General features: G+C 43.7%; 1 protein-coding gene and 1 long non-coding RNA gene across 12 annotated transcripts in view; one reads left to right on the top strand and one right to left on the bottom strand.

Moving 5' to 3' along the window:
* Positions 1-19449, top strand: part of LOC121080478 (CUGBP Elav-like family member 4) — an 817088-nt gene that overhangs the window by 694930 nt on the left and 102709 nt on the right. The gene's annotated exons all lie outside the window — the stretch shown is intronic.
* Positions 1254-15434, bottom strand: LOC121080484. Its single transcript, XR_005825386.1, has 3 exons — positions 15358-15434; positions 13471-13472; positions 1254-1264 (listed from the first exon to the last, which is right to left on the bottom strand). It is a non-coding gene; the product is annotated as an uncharacterized LOC121080484 (long non-coding RNA).

Below are 19449 nucleotides of genomic sequence, written 5' to 3'. Positions count from 1 at the left end.
GGTCGAGGCATTAGCGGATGGCGGGAGGCACGGGCTGGTAAGAAGGCGCAGACGGTCGGGCAAAGGCGTGAGGTAGGCAACGCGAAGAGGAAGAAGGGGGGATCGGTCGAGGTGTTAGCGGGCGGCGGGAGGCACGGGTTGGTAAGAAGGCGACGACGGTCGGGCAAAGGCGTGAGGTAGGCAAGGCGAAGAGGAAGAATGGGGGGGACGGGTGGAGGCGTTAACGGACGGCGGGAGGCACGGGTTGGTAAGAAGGCGACGACGGTCGGGCAAAGTTGTGAGGTAGGCAACGCGACGAGGAAGAATGGGGGGGATGGGTCGATGCGTTAGCGGACGGCGGGAGGCACGGGTTGGTAAGAAGGCAAGACGGTCGGGCAAAGGCGTGAGGTAGGCAACGCGAAGAGGAAGAATGGGGGGATGGGTGGAGGCATTAGCGGACGGCGGGAGGCATGGGTTGGTAAGAAGGCGGCAACGGTCGGGGAAAAAAAAATAATTCATGTTTTCGCTGTTGAAGAGTACTACGCAGTTGTATAAACATTTCACCAAGATGTGGATTCTTTGCCTCTCTCAACAAGGCATCTTCAATGCGCTGTACTACACCAACTACGTACAATGAGTCTGATACTATGTTTACAGGTGTATTGTTCCAGCTTCCCAAAGCCCAACACACTGCTTTCAGTTCTAAGGTTTGAAGGTTGTCCCGTGGTTCACCAGTGATCACGTGTTTCTGCCACTGATTATCGGATTGCCAAACACACGCAGTCTTCTTCATCTTTCGTCCTGCATCTGTAAACACCGTTGGCCCTTCAACTGGTCTTTTTGAGCGTAACGGTCTCGCAATCCACTGGTAATGTTCTAACATCTTCCAGAGAGGTCCTTTTGGCTGGTTGTTGTGTACAACACCTGTATAAAACATCAAGGCTTCCTGTATGGCTGTTGAATGTCTCAGGAGCCACTCATAATCATCACCACGGACTGGAATACTGATATCTGCCCGTTCAGTCCCATCAATTTCAACAATCCTGTCTCTTCCTTTTCTCACCGAGGCCGCTACTGCTTCAGGACAACTTAAAATACGATGTCTGGGTTGCAATGTAAAAAACAACCACTCTAAAACGATCACCGTATTTTCCCCCTTTTTCTTTTGACATAGTAAAATAAGGGCAAAAGGTGAAGTGGCAACATTACAAACCAGAAAAGAATAACGGATGATTTGCCATTTGGCAACCACACCAGCCAGTCTGAATTTTGTGGGACACAACTTCTAGGGCAGCCCTCTGTTCTGGTGAACAAGTTCGAGGACTGTTGGCTTTGGTGCCATGCAACCAGGATCAGAACAGTTGCAAATCATCGTTATTGAGGCCAACTATATTACGAACCCACTCTAGGTCTCCTAAAAGCCTTTGAGCATCATTCAGATTAGTTATTTGTGTAGTAAGGGTCACCTTCTGTGGTTGGATCTGAGCATCCGAGATGAGCTAGCCTAGATATTTCCATGGGGCCGAACGTGTAACCTTCTCAGGTGCCACAATCAAAACACTTGATAGAAGGTGGTCAAGAAGCCATTTCAGTTGATCATCTGAAATCCCTTGTTCAGCGGTCAATAAAATATGGTCCTTATAATGATAGATTAGGACGTGAGGCCAACGCTGCCCTAACGGAACAAGTGCTCAATGTACAAAAGTCTGACGCATCGTAGGAGAGTTCTTCATTCCTTGTGGTAAGACAACCCATTCATACCGTTTGGCTGGAGCGGCACGGTTTATTGATGGCAGAGTGAATGCAAATCTTTGCGTGTCGTCAAGATGTAAGGGAATCGTGAAGAAATAGTGTTTCAAGTCTATCACAACAATTTGCCAATTCTGAGGGATCATCATAAAAGGTGGAAGACCAGGTTGCAACACTCCCATATTGTGGAATATGAGAGGAATTCAGTGGAGAGCCCTGCTGCGATTTACGCTACGCGGTCTTACCACTGGCAGGGGTGCGATCTGCAGCTCTACACCGAACTCTGGACTCTGCTTTTCGCCTTCCAGTTTCTGCCCGCCTCTGACCTCCAGCTCCCTAATCGGACAACTTCCCTTCGGGTCCGATGCACAGAGACTTCCGCATTTAAGCGAACAGCATTTAAGCTAAACTGCATTTAAGCGAACCACATTTAAGCGAATAAATGGGTCCCTGTTTGGGCACCAGACGAAGAGGGTCCCCTGTGGAGAGTCGGCCAAGTCACAACAATCACACCAATATGGCTACATGCCGTGCTCACTTTATTAAACAAAGAGGTCATATTTATAACTTAAACCAACCGCTCACCTGACTTTACACACAGGTGATTGGATAAAAATCTCTGGCCACATGGGTGTTCGTGTGGCTGACTGGTGAGCATGCTGCAGGCGCCTGATCAGAGTGTGCTGATGAGAGTGTGCTGATTTCGCGGTTCCCAGGACTTGCTCTGCACCTGGCTTCTTGTTTGTGCATAGCTTGTTTTCTTTCTCACACTGCTTGTTCCCAGGACAATTTAAAGCTGCTCTGCAGCTTCAACTAACAGGCCTAGGTTGTCCAACCCAGACAATGGTAACTTATGTCCTTGGTCCTTTAAAAATCCCTCTACACATGTTGATGTTGTGGGGCTGCAGGGAAGACAGAGTTGTGGGGGGCAGCTTTCCAGCAGCTGTGATGCAATATACTTCAAGGGGACAAGGGCTGAACAACATTGGCTGGATGCCTGCTCTTCTGCGAGGATGGCTGCTTAGTGGACTGCAGGCAACTATGCTCTGAGCCCACTGAATCTGAATCAGTGCTACAGCAGATAGGTACCCCAAGCTAACCCTGTGCCTCATTCTACAGGCCATGCTGAGAGTCTGAGTTTGAAAGCTGCACTATGCTCACACAGCTCTGGCCTCACTGCTAGCTCAACCCCACCAGTGGGAGCATAGATAGAACATAGCCTAGGTTCCCTGTGAGCCACCAGATAGGGACACCCTGTGCTACACCCACAAAGGGAGGGCTCAGCCAGCCAACAGCCATGTGGCTATGTGTGCATGGTGTATCATTGGGATTCCACTGCAAAGGGGTTGCTGTGAAGGATCACGTCTGGTAGTGTATGGGTACCCTGCCACATTTGCTCCGTTCCCACTTGGAAGACAGGGGATCTCCCCCATCCATGTACCCAGCACTGGGGTGTGCAGTTTGTGGTTCTCCCCATTCTGCGCTCTTTGCAGACCTTCCCCTGAAAAGTGCAACAGGACAAGCTATTGTCTTTATTTTCCTGTTACTTGCAGCTGATCTGGAGTCTGTCCCTCAGGCAAACTTCCAGAGTTAAGACATTGGATTTTTCATTTGATTTTAAAGCCACACTCAGGCTCCACACTATGCTTCCCTTCACATGCTGCCTTCCCCTTTTCCCCTCCTGGAGAGCCTACCTCATCCCTTACTAGCTATGGTGCATATCAGACAGTACTTCCAAGAGTTTCATGCCTCTTCTCTATGTGCAGTTCCTCCTGCACATCCACAGAGAGTCTAAACAGGCTATTTTCCCCTTTGATTGAAGGAGTCCTGTCCTCTGATGTGAGGGGACACAGCATTCCCCTTTGCCAGTAGTCATTGTGTTGTTGCAGTATCAAGTACCAGAGGAATGAAGGACAAAAGAGTTTGGTGTGAAGAGACAGTTGGGAAATTCAAATGAGAAATTATGAATTAGCTCCGTTTTCTCCAGAGCCCACCTGCTTTTAAGAGCTTTAACCTCATAGCAAGATGAGCAGACCAGCACAGCTCTAGGTGACATATCAAAAATTACTGCTCCAAGGATATCCATGGATTAGAAATAGACCTTTGGCAATGAAATTGCTATTCCTATAAAATATTTAGGGGACTATTGAGCCTGGTTCTCCATGTATCGACAAGGGGGAAGACCAAAGGTAAATGGAGAAGTGAGGTGAGAGCCAAGTCCAGTAAGAGCAAGTATCTTCTGAACAGGTATTCACATAATTTCCTCTTAGCACAAAGGCTTTCTGGCTACAAGACTTAATGAGAATAGCAACACATACCTAGCTTGTGGGACAGGGTTGTGGAGCTGGCTTTATTGCTGCTTCCAAGGTACTGTGAGGTCATGGCTGATAGCTGAGTAGGGATTGAGGGATCTTAGCAGCAATTTTTCTTAACTATGAGTCTTACTGGGACAAGCTAAACATCAGCTTGATTGATAAAGTAACCTCCAAAACTAATGGTGGGATATTCCAGCCTGAAAGCAGAATGGTGCCCTTTGGATGTGTAGACTCAAGTGCATAGGCAAACAAAAGCAGGAATTAGACATTGCTAGTGGTCTTAGTCACCTTATATTAGCTTCTGACACAAATATCCAAGTCCATTTAGTTTTGGGTCCCAGGTGTCAAGCCCCAGTTTTCTCTGGCTTTAACTTACTTTCCCATAGAGCTGAGTGCCTGCCGTGACTGTTGGTCTCAGACAAATGCATTAACTATACTGCCATGTGCACCACCTCCAGAAGGATAGAAATAGCAGAAGTACAGGTAGCTAATTATCACAAGCATGTCATGTTTCTCTTCAAAATCTCCCATCCTGCTGACCTTCAGCTTTAAAGCAATGTAAAAATCTAGAGGGCATTACAGAAAATCAGGCCTTTCATTTATTTTGGTAAGTCCAACTGAAGGTGCCACTGATTATCAATCTTTTTGTTCAGAAAGCCAATTAAAAAAATAATTACTTTTTTTCTAAATCAAAAGAAGGGATTTTGTTGACTTTGAAAATAAGAAAACTCTTTCCTTTGCTGATTGTCATAGTTTAACCCCAACTGGCAACTAAGTACCACACTGTTGCTCACTCACTCCTCCCCCCACGGATGAGATGGGGAGGAGAATCAGAAACAGGTAAAAATCATGGGTTGAGATATGAACAATTTAATAATCGAAATAAAGTAAATAATAATAATAATTGTAATGACAAGGAAAGAGAGAGAGGAATAAACCCCAAGGAAAACAAGTGATGCACAATACAATTGCTCACCACACGCTGACCAATCCCCAGCCAGTCCCCAAGCAGCAATTGGCCCCTCCAGGCCAATTTGCCCCAGTTTATATACTGAGCATGATATTCTATGGTATGGAATAACCTTTTGGCTAGTTTGGGTCAGCTCTTGGCTCTGCTTCTTCCCAGCTTCTTGTGCTGGGCACAAACACAAGCAGCTCACTGGCAGAGCATGGGAAACTGAAAAGTCCTTGACTTAGAGCAGGGGTCCTCAAACTACGGCCCGCAGGCCGGATACAGCCCTCCAGGGTCCTCAATCCAGTCCACGGTATTTACAGAACCCTCCCGACCCCCCCCCCCCCCCCCCCCCCCCCCCGCTGAGGGTTGGGGGGGGAACCAAGCAGCTGCAGATGACTGCCTGCCACTTCATCCACATGCCGGCCCCCTGTTTAAAAAGTTTTAGGATCCCTGACTTAGAGTAAGCACTACTTAGTAACAACTAAAACATCAGTGTGTTATCAACATTATTCTCATACAAAATGCAAAAAAAAGGCACTGTACCAGCTACTAGGAAAAAAAAATAACTCTATCCCAGCTGAAACCAGGACACTGCTTAAAAATTTCCTAAAACATGTAAAAACATAGCATTTGCATTCTTTTTCACTTTTTTTTTAACTCATCTAGAGCTCTCCAACTGGAAGCCTAGGGAGACAATTCTGTCTGGCCCCAAAAAGATATTCCACTATTATATGACCTTTTAAAATATATATCTGCTATGTTGATCACAAGTAAATTGCTGTAACAGTCTAGCCACAAGTTGTTGAGAAATTGTCACGAAGTCCTGCTTTAGACAAACTTAAAGAAATTGTATGGAGAAAAATGTCACCATGGCTTTTTTTTTTCATGGGAACAGAAAATACTTCATTTGCTGCTCTTGTCTTACTGTTGAACTACCTGTAAGCAGCTGGCCCAAAGTGAGTGAGTCAGTAGAGCAACATCTCAAAATAGGACTTGTATTCCTTCCCATTTGGCTCTGAATTCTGCCCTGCATTTCCAGCACACAGTTATCTCCTTTGGCCACTACTGGCAGGATAGTGTATGGGTAGCCATGGAAATCTTAGGAACAAAGCCTTTCTCCTAGTTTCTGGAGTCCAAGACCCTGCAGAGAACCATTAGCACCTGCACATGCTGAAGAAACCATGCTGTGGCCATGACTTCCCTAATTCAGAAGCTGCTGCCTCTTGCCTAACAAGGAGCAACAAGGCATGCAAGCTATAGTAAACACCAGTCTCGTGTATATAATGTGAAAGTGCTCAAAAATATATCTATTTTAAGAAAGCATTTGAAGACTTTAGTGAAATACAGTTACAATTATGTTCTAGGAAAGTGTTTTAGCAGAGAAGAGAGAGAAAAGGCTAGGTTTGGCAGATATTAATTAGAAAGGCATTGACAGAAATTAGAAAAATGAGGACCTGGATAGAGCAGCAGAGGCCAAATGATTACTCCATGGCGTCAAATAAAATGTAGATAAATTAAAGCTGGAGGAATTGCTTTAGTGATACACTTGGAAATTAATTCCTCCTGTCACCTCTTTCTGAGAGTAGTGACCACCTGGATCTGCTGGCTCTTTGCACACCATTGAGCAGTGGACACTGTCAGGACAGTTGTGCTCCATAACCCTCCCTGTCCCCCATGTGTCTCCTTGGCATGTGCCTGTTCTCACCTGCTGGTGTGGCAGCTTCTGACAATGAATTCCAGATGCTGTGAAGAACCTCTCTCATGCCCACAGAGACATGGTGGTTTCCCTCCACTCAGCTTGATATGGTCTGAAAAATCAGGTGTGAGCAATCAGAACTGCTGGATGTTTTTCTCCTTTTCTATGCATTCCAGATGGACTTTCACACTGGCAGTAGGGATGTCCCACCCCTTTTTTGAAATATCCCACATAAATGTAGCAAGGAACATTCTAGCTTTGACTACAAACTGTGAGGGCTTCTTAGGACCCTAGGATTATATGGCATAAAGGCCATATTTGACTTGGTACAACATGGACATCGAGTTTCATTCCAGATTCCTACAGGGAGTCCAGTCAAAGTTGCTAGTGGGCCACCTCTCTTGGAAAAACATCTAGTCTTCACTGAAGATGCCAAAAGAGAGAAGATAACAGCACTTGAATGTCATAATAATTTATTATCTTCACTATTAAATCTTCCTATTCCCTACTAAACTTCTTCTGGCTCCTAGCTTATGAAAAGAAACAGGGGAGCCAAAGGAGACAGCTTAAATGTGAGAAAAGCAGTGAGGAATGAGGACTGGACACAGGAGAGGGGTGAAGCTCAGGAGAAGGGCTGAGGGTTGGGTAGACCTTGTATCATGGTATTAAAAACACACTGTGGCAGTTCAAGACCACAGTGTGTTGGCAGAAATGTGGGGCAGGAGATGCAAGGCAGCACGCAGGTTGTGACAGTATACATAGTTTCAACTTTGAGGCTGAAACAGAAACATCAAGACACTAGGACATTGGCAAAGCTATGCAGGGCCCTGGGATCAGGGGCACTGCAGATCAGGTCTAAAGTGCATTGGCAGCACTTCATAAGACATAGAAGTGGAGTGACAGACCCTGACGTATATCAGAAAAATATTGCTCAGCACCTGCTCATGTGTCTCCAGCACACCCTGCCAAAGCTGGCAGTTTCTCATTTAATAATAATAATAAAAACAACAACAACAAAAAAAACAAACCAAAAAAATCAAACCACAGATCTCCTTAAGTTCATCCAAATAAATGAGCAAGTCCAGGAGTAAGGTGGTGTAAGGGTAAGAAATTCCAGTTCCATGTTCCTGCCCCATCTGGGCAATTGTGGGTCAACATGTCTGTGACTTGATTTACCTCTCTCGTAGCAGACAGACTCCTTTGTGCAGGGCTTTAGGATCCATGGATGAGGAGAGTTATTTATCAATTCAAAGATTTTTGGAGTTTTTTCCCTTAATCCTTTCTAAATAAGATTATCACCGGAAAAAGGAATTACTAGAAAGCACTTAGAAGAGAGGTTGAGCTCTGTTGCTGTTATCAGTACTATGATTAAATTTAATATTTTTTTCTTTTTACTTTTAACGTGATTTCAAGTTTCCTAAGAAAAGTCACTACCCAAGCCTTTCTCCCTGTAGCCCATCGAATTAGGCTATGTCCTGTACTTTGCATGATCTAGTGGCAATACATTTTGTTTCAGGTCCCTGGACAATATCAGGTTGTCATTCCCATATAGCTACAGGCTATGGACCAAAGCTCAAAGTGTAATGGAAGAAGCCACTAATTTGAGTGCCTCAGTTGAGACAATATGTGGACAATTTTCCAGATGCATTAAGCATGCCTGACCCCTGAGATAGTTCAGTTCAGACCAGCACTAGTTTGTTGTGGTCCTCTCCACTCTGAAGGACCTGGCACAGACAGCAGAGAGATTCATGAGGTGTCCAGCTTAGTGGGAAAGTAAGTCAAGGGGAGGAGGACACCATTAGAGGGGTGCTTAGGGCTCCCAGAGGATAGGGGAAGGAGGCAAAAAAGTTAACTAGCTACTCCAATTTTTAGTCCAAAGCATCCAGGCTCTGAGACTTCAGGTCTGCAGAGTAAGGATGGGACTCTTCTCCAGCTGATAAGGAAAGAGTTGTATGAGTAAGAAAGAGAAGGAGCTGTTCATGAAACTCAGTGCACAGCACCTCCAGCCATTGCAGTTGTTTGGGGAGATTTCAGGGGCAAGAAGAGGAGTGGGAGAAGTATTAGGGCTGTGAGTCACTATTCATTTACAATCTATAACTAATTTGATGTTTAGATTAATTTCTGATGCACTCTCAAAGGCGCACTGAAAGATTTTTTCTTTTATTGTAATGCTGAATGCTTAATGGAGATATATATCTGTCACTTATGCACTGACTTACCAAAACTTTCAGACCAAGCAAGCATGTATGCATAAGGAACAGCTGTTTGCAGTTCTTCAGTTAAAGGGACAGCTCTGTCTTTTCCCAATAACTTTTGTTAAAGAAAAATCTATACATTGTACACAGGGACTTCTGGTTTCTTTTGTAGCTTAACAATTTATTAGACAAGAATGTGTTAGCAGAAGCTATCTTTATTATCTGTCTATGTGTCTATCACTATTCTATCCATCTCTCCACACAAGTGATAGACATAGTCCAACCAGAATCCTTTTAAAAGTTATGATATATTTGTACATACCTAGTCACATGCACACTTACACAATCATTTTAAATATTTTTACTCATGATGTAATTAGATGAATGAACTAATAATTGCAAAGTCTTTTAATGACATACAAAGGGGGAATGGCCATCTACGTGACAAATATAAATGACCAATGTTAAGAGTTAACACCAGAAGAAAGAAAAGAGGAAAAATATGAAAAATGATGAAAACTTAATGCTTGGGGCTTCAAATCAATCCATCAGCATTGGGACATAGGAAAAGAACCTGACCAGGCTCTTGTGTGCCTGCACAGTGTGCTATCTACCACCACCTCCTCTAAAACCCTTTTGACGTTGGATAGAGTAGATGAACCTTAATCCTATATGGCTGGTCCTACATGTGATCTAAGGATATTATAGTTTCAGATGTGAACACCCCCATGTGTAGAAATATCAGAGGAGGATATTTAGTGCTACTTTCATTCAGCCCAGAAGTTTCTGTTCAGAAGTCAGAAATAGTGACTCCCTCCATCAGGCAGGCCCATTTCTGAACTCAAGGTGATTGATCTTCAGAGTAAGGACTTACCATATCATGCTCTTGTGAAATTGTAGACCCACCACAGCATTTTGGCTTCCTGTTACATCTGTTTTTATTTTTGTTTTCCCAAGATCTCTCTCATGCAAAGTGAATTCCAACTGTAGAATGGACAAGTCTCACTATCAGTCCACCCAACCATCCATACCCCCATACATCTATCTTCAAATTCTTTCTATTAGTTTATCTTGTCTCATTCACTGAACAGGACTGCTCTTCAGCATGTTGAAGTGTGTTAGCTGCCAAGTTACTGAATAGCTGTTCAACAGATCCTCACAGCTCTGTGCTTGGCCTCAGGCTTTCCTTCCTGCACAGAATTTATATTCAAACCCTGCTCTGAATATAAATTTATTATTATTTCCTCATCTGTTTCCTAAGACCCTTCCCAGAAGAGAATTTGAGAGGTTCACAGAGCTAAGTAACAGCATTTTCACAGTTGTTATAGTGTCCTCATTTCAGCAAGGGGATAATGAGACATAGAAAGATATTAAAAAATATTTATTAATCTTGGATGTGTAATCTGAGATACCATGAATCTGTTTGCTTGTTTTCTCAAAGTATTTAGCACAATGCAGGGCATGCTATGTTTATGTTTGGTTCAGATGCAGGTACAGGCAGCAGCCTTTCTGCCAGTGAAATCTCAGGTCATGCACAGAGCACCAAGAAAAGAGGAATACACAGCTTCATCTTCACTGGCAAACTAGAGAGGAATACACATATCAGCCCAAACACAGTGCAGTAACTTTACACATCTTTTAATGTTTGTATGCCATTGGCTCTATTTGGGCCATGACAATTAATTCACAGCTGGATGTTGCTTGGACATGGCTCAGCAGTGAAAAGGACCAGGCACTGTCCCTAGACAGCAGTATAGACAAGGCCACCCTTTTGGAAGGGTAAGAGTTTATTCATATAAATACAAACCATGACGTACCATTTGCACTCAGAGCCTGGCCTGTTTTATTTAATTGTAAAAAGTAGCCTAGGAGATCTTATTAAGCGATTTTGTGATATATGATTTACTCAGCATAACTGGGATGTCATGACAGAAATAGGGATCAATGGCAGTTCTCCAAGGACACATTTGGCTGTACAACTACAAAATCATCCTTTATTTACTTTCTACAGCTTTATTTACTGTCTACATTCCAACTCTTGCAATAATGAGTCTGATACGTTGCCTGCAATATGCCTGCCAAATATGTCTGCAAATTATTAAAAACAGTGAAAACCACTGAACAAATGGTTTGAATTTGGGCAACCTGCTCCAATGTTTGCTTGCTTTCAAGATGAAAAACTTTTCCTTATATCTAGTCTGGACCTCTTTTGTTTCAATTTATGCCCCTTGTCTCTCATTCTCCTACCATGCACTGCTGTGAAGAGACTATCTCTGTCTTCTTGCTCTCACAGGGCAAGTGCTCTAGACCTTGTCCACCTTGATGGCCATATGCTGAACTCACTCCAATTTGTCACTGTCTTTCCTATATTGTGGGAGAGGGTGCCCAAAATGAGATGTCCAGGTGTGGTCTAACAAGTGCTGAGTAGAGAAGGCTAATCACTTCCCTAATTGACTGGCTGTGCTCTTGTTAAGAGAGCTCAGGATGCTGTTGGTCTTCCTTGCAAGGCAGGGCACATCTCTAAAGAGATCCTCAGTGATGTAACCCATAGAAAAGCTGGGGAGAGTGGAACTGTGCCCCTTTCACCAACTGAGCTTCAGTCCCCTTGATATTTAGCCAGTCATGTTTATTGTTATAAAAGGGAGTAGGTGCATCTAACATCTATGAGCAGCTCCTGTCTTTGGCTACTTTACAGGCAACAGATTTCTCCCTTTCTGGCAACATGACCTACAAATCTGATTGTGTTCTGAACAATTAAAAGTTAAATTATATGATTGTTCTAAAGATAGATCCCTAATTATCCTTTAAAATCTTTCTTTGGAAGGGTTTCCAGAATTTACCCTGCTCAGTCATCTGACATGGCTGAACAGGCTCCAAAAGGATTATTGTGCTATCGGTCTTTTTAAAATATTTATGAGGAAAGACTTTTTCTTCTTGATTTTAGGAGTCTGCAAGAACCACATTTTTGGGGTGACTCATATTTTTATGCCACCCCTTAAAACTAAGATTCCTGTCTAAATTATCAATAACCAGGTGTCATGGTTTAACCCTGGCTGACAGCTAAGCACCATGCAGCCACTTGCTCACTCCTCCTCACCCAGAAAGATGGGGAGAAGAATTGGAAAGGAATGTAAAAGTCAGGGGTTGAAATAAGAACAATTTGATAATTTAAACAGAATAAAGAGGTAAGAACAACAATAATAACAATAACAACAATAATAATAACAAAATGGAAAGGTGGGGAAAAAAGGGTAAAGCAAAAGCCACGCATGCAAGCAAAGCAAAACAAGGAATTAATTCACTATTTCCCATGGGCAGCAGATGTTCGGCCATCCCCAGGAAAGCAGGGCTCCATCATGCGTAACGGTTACTCAGGAAGACAAATGCCATAATGCCAGATGTCCCCCCCTTCCTTCTTCTTCCCCCAGTTTATATACTCAGCATGACATCATATGGTATGGAATACCGCTTTGGCTGGTTCGAGTCACCTGTCCTGTCTGTGTCCCCTCCCAATTTCCTGTGCCCCTCCAGCCCTCTTGCTGGCAGGGCCCAAGAAACCGAAAAGTCCTTGACTTAGTATAAACATCACCCAGCAACAACTAAAAACATCATTGCAGTTAACAACATTGTTCTCACATCAGAGCCAAAACACAGCACTGTACTAGCTACTAAGAAGAAAATTAACTCCATCCCAGCTGAAACCAGGACACCAGGTTTTCAGTTTTTCTAATTACCGGGATTTTCATAAATATGTTTTTTCAGCAATATTCCTACTCCCCTTATTTGATTCATTAAAACACAAGCATATTTTTTCCCATGTCCCACCCAAGGATGGATCAAGAGTACAGACAGGTCATCGGGCAGGGGCCCCAGAAGTCAGAATTAGATCAGGCCTTAGGCAATCTATGATATGAATCAAATCTCACAAAGTGAATGTAACTCTCCTGAGGGACTGCAGAAGGCTCTTCACAGGGATCTCTAGGATTCAGGATACTTTTTTGAAGAGCATTAATGGTGAACGCTCTGCTGGCAGACCCAGAGTAATTTATTAGCAGCTACACTAGAATATGAAGGTATGTCGTTCCCATTGATGTTGATGAGAAAAGAAGCCAGTTGATCATCTCCCTATCCCCTGTGGGTAGCTAGATACACAGAGGTCCTATATGGATGCTGAAAGAACCACAGATGTAACAGGTGGATGGATCTGGAACAGTACATTATCTTCTAGCATAAAATGTACTTTTATAACTCCTTCCTTTCTCCTCTTGTGTCATGGTTTAACCCAGCCAGCAACTAAGTATCATGCAGCTGCTTGCTCACTTCCCCCTCCCCCAACCCTGATTGGATGGGGAAGAGAATTGGAAACAAGTAAAACATGTCGGTTGAGATAAGAACAGTTTAATAATTGAAATAAAGTAAATAATAATAACAATAATAATTGTAATGAAGAGGAGAGGGAGAGAGAGAGGAATAAAACACAAGGGAAAAAATCCAAGTGATGCACAATACAATTGCTCACCACCTGCTGACCAAGCCTCAGCAAGTCCTCGAGCAGTGATCTATCCCAGACAAAAGCAGGACATCTTGGTACCCAGCATATTTCAGTGCCAGTTCACAGCCTCCTGGTCTAAACATTAAGAGATTTTCCCTTTTCTATTTCTTTCCTAAATGACTCACTGCATATGAGGAGGGGTTTTTTACCTTTTGATTTCACTTTTTTAGTTTCTTTAGCTGGTTTTCACGCAGTGGTCTCCATACAAAGTAAAAAGTATTGGCTTGAAAATCATGGCCTAAAACTGTTCATCACTATTTCTGTCTTCTGGACTGTCCCACAAGAGAAGCTTCAAGTCTTTCTGTATCTATTGGTTTGCCCCAACCTACCCATAATGAAGTATCATGTATGCAATGACATAAAGGGGAGAGATAGTTAATGTAAGGAACGATCAACAGGAGCAAGTTGGAGATCCCATACTTAGCTACAGCACGAATGACTATTTCAGAAGCTCCCTGGGACATGAGAGAACAGATAAAAAACGGTCACTAGTCACTAGTACAATTCACAGTGCACCTTCCTAACGTGTTTTCCTTTTTATTTCTTGATTAGCCCAGGAAGGAATTTACCTCCCCACTATGAAATATTGTCAAAAGGAAGGTCACCTTTTATGATGCTTGGTTCTGATAGACCAAGAAGGGTGACTGGTTATTTCAGTAGCTGCAGTATTCATACACAGCTTCTTTATCAAGAACTCACAAATTCAGTGGGATCCAAGAGACAACCTGGGAGCAAAAAAATTAAGATTAAGATAAGAAATGGATTGTGACATGGCTGGTGGAAGCTTCAGTAGTTATTTTCATCTTGCTTATATTGCACAACAACAAAACAAATATAACAATAGCCTTCATCTTAATTCATCAACTCTCAGTGCATCTTTGAGCACCTACTTAGATGCCACTCATAGCTTGTGTAAAACCTACACTAAGCTCATTCTTTGCTTCTGGTTTCACACTGGCAGACAAACTTGTCTCCTCAAAAGTTCAGCTGCTTCTTCCAACCATGTACTTTTGTCATGGTTTAACCCCAGCCAACAACCAAGCACCATGCAGCTGCTCGCTCACTACCCCTCACCCAGAGGGATAGGGAGGAGAATTGGAAAGGAATGTAAAACTCAAGGGTTGAGATAAGAACAATTTAATAGGTAAAGCAAAAGCTGCGCACCCAAGCAAAGCAAAGCAAAGCAAGGAATTCATTCACTACTTCCCATGGGCAGACAGGTGTTCAGCCATCCCCAGGAAAGCAGGGCTCCATCACGCGTAACGGTTACTCGGGAAGACAAACACCATAATATTGGATGTCCCTCCCTTCCTTCTTCTTCCCTCAGTTTATATACTCAGCATGACGTCATATGGTATGGAATACCTCTTTGGCTGGTTTGAGTCACCTGTCCTGGCTGTGTCCCCTCCCAATTTCCTGTGCCCCTCCAGCCCTCTCGCTGGCAGGGCCCAAGAAACCGAAAAGTCCTTGACTTAGTATAAACATCACCCAGCAACAACTAAAAACATCATTGCAGTTATCAACATTGTTCTCACATCAGAGCCAAAACACAGCACTGTTCTAGCTACTACGAAGAAAATTAACTCTATCCCAGCTGAAACCAGCTCCAGCTGGAGAGGCACAAGAGACTGGGAAGGGACACAGCCAGTTCAGCTGACCCAAACTGTTCAAAGAGGTATATGCTTGGTATATAAACTTGGAGGGTTAGCTGGGGGTGATCGTTGCTTGGGGACAGGCTAGGCATTGTTCAGTGGGTGGTGAGCAGTTGTACTGTGCATCACTTGTTTTCCTTTCTCTCTTTTTCTTTGGATTTTATCCTTTTCCCCACCTTTTCATTATAACTGTTGTCGTTATTATTGTTATTATTGTTATTGTTGTTGTTCTTACCTTTTTTTGTTGACGCAGAAGGCTCAGACACAACTTATACGACCAATGTGATCAAGTTAGTACCACTTTATTAAGGGATACACAGCAATGTATACACTAGCACAAAGCACACGCATCGCTTCTAGATTGCTAATAGGCTAATGCTGCTTGTCCATACACTCTCCTGCACTCTATGATTGGTCACAGCGTGGTATCCATGCTCCTCACCTACATTCTGTTTCGACATTCTATTTTCTTATTTTTCAGTCCAACTCCTTTATCTCTTTCCCACATACAGTTTCTTAATAGTCCAACTCTCTTATCTCTCTGCCAGTACACAGTTTCTTTGTCTCTCTTGGCCTTGTATATGTCCTTCACAACAGCTGCAGCTTTTTACAGATGCGGCCTGCTCGGCCTGCTATTACAACAAAGTTACTTGGTCTGGATTCCTCATAATATGTCCGTTGTCTTCCAGCCACTCCACATTTTTAAATTCTTTTTAAATTATTAAATTGTTCTTATCTCAACCCTTGATTTTTACATTCCTTTCCGATTCTCCTCCCCACCCCTCCGGATCGGGGGGAGTGAGCAAGCAGCTGCGTGCTGCTTGGTTACCGGCTGGGGTTAAGCCACTACACATGTATGTGTACTGGTCCAATATTTGATTCATGGGGTCTGCAAAGAATGGCTGAAGCCTGAATCCTTCACTTCTTCCATCCATTCATTTGCTGACTTCATCTCCTACTTAGCAGAATGAGTAGAATCACAGTTCACAGCATCAGACAAATAGTTGCTGATTCTTTAGACAATCTCTGTTTACAGGAAAATGAGAAGATTTAAGTGTTAGCTCCATTCTTATGATGAGAAATCTGTTGTGGTTTTCTATATCAGATATTTGCTTCTTCTTTTTCTCTTTTTAGAAAAAGTTGCTCATGATTAGGTACCCTGATTCCACATGTATGTATAAATAAAAACCCCAGATCTGACCATGTAGTAATTGAAACTGTCCTAGTTCTAGTCTAATTTTGAATCTTAAATTTGTGCTTTCAATGATGTGAGTCATGACAGTAATTTCTGCATTAAAAGACCAAAAGAGATTGTGAAAGAGAAGAATCATAGGAAGAAAAGTCCTTCTTGGTTTCAGCCATCATATTCAGGGTTAGCATCTAGAGCCCTCAGCCTTCTTCAGAGAAGATACTGCTTCTTTGAGGCAATATCTGGAGAGCATCCAACTGACAATGCACAATAATAAGGACCACTATTCCACACATTCCAGCTCATACTGCCTCAATGTATAGAAGTAGTTTCATGCACAGGAAGATGGGAAGATAACATATGGAAGATGCATGTGTATTTCAAGCTACCTTCTGCACTGGGTGCTCTGGGTGTTCTGACCTTTAGAGAATGTTAATCATGCTGTCTAGAATCATAGAATCATTTAGGTTGGAAAAGACCTTTGAGATCATCAAGTCCAATCGTTAACCCAGGACTGCCAAGTCCATCACTAAACCATGTACGTAAGCACTGCATCTACGTGTTTTTTACACACCTCCAGGGATGGTGATTCCACCACCTCCCTGGGAAGCTTGTTCCAATGCTTGACCACCCTTTCAGTGAAGAATTTTTTCCTAATATCCAGTCTAAACCTCCCCTGGCATAACATGAGGCCATTTCCTCTTGTCCTGTCGCTAGCTATCTGGGAGAAGAGATGGACACCCACCTCGCTACAACCTTCTTTCAGGTAGTTGCAGAGATCAATAAGTTCCCCCCTGAACCTCCTCCTCTCCAGGGTAAACAAACCCAGTTCCCTCAGCCACTCCTCATAAGACTTGTGCTCCAGACCCTTCACCAGCTTTGTTGCCCTTCTCTGGACAACCTCCAGCACCTCAACATGCTCTTGAAGTGAGAGGCCCAAAACTGAACACAGCATTCAAGGTGCGGCCTCACCAGTGCTGAGTACAGGGGGATGATCACTGCCCTGGTCCTGCTGGCCACACTGTCTTGGATACAAGCCAGGATGCTGTTGACCTTTTTGGCCACCTGGGCACATTGGTGGCTCATGTTCAGCTGGGTGTTAACCAGAGCCCCCAGGTCCTTTTCTGCCAGGCAGATTTCCAGCCACTCTTCCCCAAGCCTATAGCATGTTGTGGGGTTGTTGTGACCCAAGTGCAGGACCCAGCACTTCTTGTTGAACCTTCATTTAACAATGCTTTACCAGTGGGTGATGGGATCTCATCCAAAACATAAAGATTTAAATTGTTCTTCTGAAATAGTAGCATTACAGTCCTCCACAGGATGCATCTGGGAAGAACGGGAGGAGTATGATTTCATGAAAGAAACAAATCCAGCCCAAATTTTCCCCCTGTTGACTGGGAGAACTCTGCTAATACTCTACAAAGTCATATTTGGGCCAAACAGTGACACTAAAAGAATTATCAGTGGCTACCTTTAGGCTACAGATAAACTTGCCAAATCTTTTAATGGTCCATGGTACTGGGGAAGTTCAAAATGCATTTGTACATGAAATTTGTATTCATGAGACAATGCAGACAAAGTAGTTTTGGAAATTGGTACGGCCACAAAGATGACATCTATTGCTTGATGTTAGCCGTAGATCTAGTCTATAGACCATGATCACCAAGCAAAACTTTCATTCTGTTGCAGAAAGTTTTGCAAGCCTTTCTTAAGTGCTTTTAAGTTGCTAGAGGAGCAATGGTAAGCAGTCCCTTTCTTTGTGTGACAGCTTGGCAGATTTTTCATTTCTTAGTTTATCAGAAGACTTCTGAGTGATAGTCAGTAGTTTTCTCTGCAGGAGCGGTCTGCAAACTAGGACCATGCATGGCAATCAGTTAGCTGAGGGGAATGTGCTCGAGCTTGTAGGTCACGAACCCTGGGAGGACGAGGAGTGTGAATAGACACAACAATTAACATGATGAGGCATGTTTACAGAGCACAGGGGAGTGGGAGACGGATGGCGCCAAGGAAAGATAACACCTTGTTGTTAATTGATGGTAGTTAACCACCAATCAGGGATTGCCTAGTATGCAAGGCTTAGCTTCAAGAACCAATCTGTTTAAAACACGCAGCTTCTGAAAGTCTATAAAACCTCGTGCTTCTGTACAATAAATTGACATTTGCTTGCATCAAGCTGCGTCCCGTCTCTTCATTCGCCGCAAATTGGTGACCCCGACGTGATGCGTTTAAGGATCTAACGTGAAGGGCTCTCGAATCGCCTATCTGAGTGACATGCAGCGAATCCCACAGAACTTTGAATGATCTGCTGAAAGGAAGCAGGAGCCGGCAGAAATCCCTCCGGAGTTGAGAGGTGAGCTGTGGGAAATCCGTAATGGGGAATCAGGCTTCGTCCCCAGAAAGAGACGTATATGGACTCATGAAGGGTCTTCTAGTCAGATCAGGGAGTCCGTGCCTCAATCTCCTCAAATGGTGACCCCTATGGTGGTGTTCCGAAGCCTTGGAAGAATAAGGACAGAAAAAAGACAGCTTGTGGAAGAGGGCTGCGTTCCGGAGGAGACGGCTTGGCTGAACTTGCTGTCTGGACCAGGCGGACAACCTAAACCCCGAGGATAACACCTGTATTCATCGAGACAGGTGAGCAGCCAAGAAACTTTAGAGACTTTGAAAGAATGAAAGTGTGCGCATACAGCAGCCAATTGTATGATGCTGCCGCGGAGGGGAACTCCGTGTCGGGAATGCATTTAGCATCTTGGTGGCAAATTCTGACTACTCTTTGCCAAGTGTGGACTAATTCTACTAACGGTGCTAAACCAGAGGAAGCTGTAAATTCCACCGACAGCACGACTCTTCTCAAGACACAGTCAGCGATGGCGATTCTGTCCACACCTCCTCTGCCCCCAAAGCTTCTGTCACTGATTGCAGCGACCCTCACAACACAGGACCAAGCACGGGAACAGGACAACTCGGACAATAATTTTATTGACACTGATATACCTTTTGATCCAGGTCCTATAGATCTGGAAAAGGAGCTAGACCTTTCCCCCTCCCCCTCGTCTCTCCTGATGCATTGATTGTATTTTTGGGGAGGGTGAAAGGGATCTGAGGGACTGGTGGCAGGAATGCAAGTGGGAAACACTTAAGTGATGGGATTTGGGAGTCGCTATGGC

This window comes from Falco naumanni, chromosome W (genome assembly GCF_017639655.2).
Source record: "Falco naumanni isolate bFalNau1 chromosome W, bFalNau1.pat, whole genome shotgun sequence".
NCBI lineage: Eukaryota > Metazoa > Chordata > Aves > Falconiformes > Falconidae > Falco > Falco naumanni.
This window is presented reverse-complemented; position numbering and strand designations above follow the sequence as displayed.